Source organism: Kryptolebias marmoratus, linkage group LG12, assembly GCF_001649575.2.
Source record: "Kryptolebias marmoratus isolate JLee-2015 linkage group LG12, ASM164957v2, whole genome shotgun sequence".
In the NCBI taxonomy this organism is placed as follows: domain Eukaryota; kingdom Metazoa; phylum Chordata; class Actinopteri; order Cyprinodontiformes; family Rivulidae; genus Kryptolebias; species Kryptolebias marmoratus.
In genome coordinates, this window is record NC_051441.1 from 7,734,559 (window position 1) to 7,735,714 (window position 1,156).

The window sequence follows — 1,156 nt, forward strand, 5'->3', positions numbered from 1 at the left end:
AGGGAGATAGCAAAGAGTTAATAAGGGGGATGAGAAGATGGTTTGATTTTGAAATGGTGTTTTTTGTGCCAACAAGGATTATTTCTGTTTTGTTACTGTTGAGTTGTAGGAAATTGTTAGAAAACCAGTGATTGAGCTCAGTGAGACAGTCGGTGAGGATGGAGGGTGGGTTAGTGGAGCCTGGTTTAGTTGAAATATAGAGCTGTGTATCATCGGCATAGCAGTGGAAATGGACACCGAATTTGCGGAAAATGTTACCCAGAGGAAGGAGGTAGGTGATGAAGAGGAGGGGTCCAAGGACAGAGCCTTGGGGGACACCGGTGGAGACGGGGGAAGACTGAGAACAGAAGGATTTAATTTGTATGAATTGAGTGCGGTCAGAGAGGTAGGATTTGAACCAAGCTAATGGAATACCAGAGATGCCAATGGAGGTTAGTCTGTTAAGGAGGATAGAATGACAGATCGTGTCGAAAGCAGAACTTAAGTCAAGTAGGATGAGGATGGACAGAAGGCCAGAGTCAGCAGCAAGAAGAAGATTGTTAGTAATTTTTATTAGAGCTGTTTCGGTGCTGTGATGTGGGCGAAAACCAGATTGAAACTCTTCATAGAAGTTATTGTTGGAGAGGTGAGAGTGAAGTTGACTGTAGACGACTTTTTAGACGACATCAGGGTGAAGGACTCCTGTTATTCCTCTGCTTGCACCAATTCCTATCTCTGTAATAAAAAATGTGGACTTGTAATTTTGAAAACTCCATTTTGGTAGGATATTCTTTTGACTTATTTCAGATACAAAGGGTCAAGACACAACATATAGAAACTTCACAATATCACAGAAATGGAGGACAACTGCAGAATTTTGTTTGGACTAGAAAAAGGACCATTGCACTGTTGAAATACCATTCTGTCAGTCACTTTGCTCTCCTGCTATCATTATTCTAAGTTAGTGGAAACACATGACCTTTCCTGGTCAAGAGCTTAGTGTGGTTAAAATTCAATTTAGTGGAAGAGAGTAGGAAAAGAGAAGAAAAACAAGGTAACCTTTATTTTGACATTGATGCTAACCTTGAACAATGGTCCCTAAAGGGGATGAGAACCTTGTACTATGGTGTGGGAGAAGTGTGTGTATGTAAGTGTGTGTGTGGCAGGAAGGGGTGGG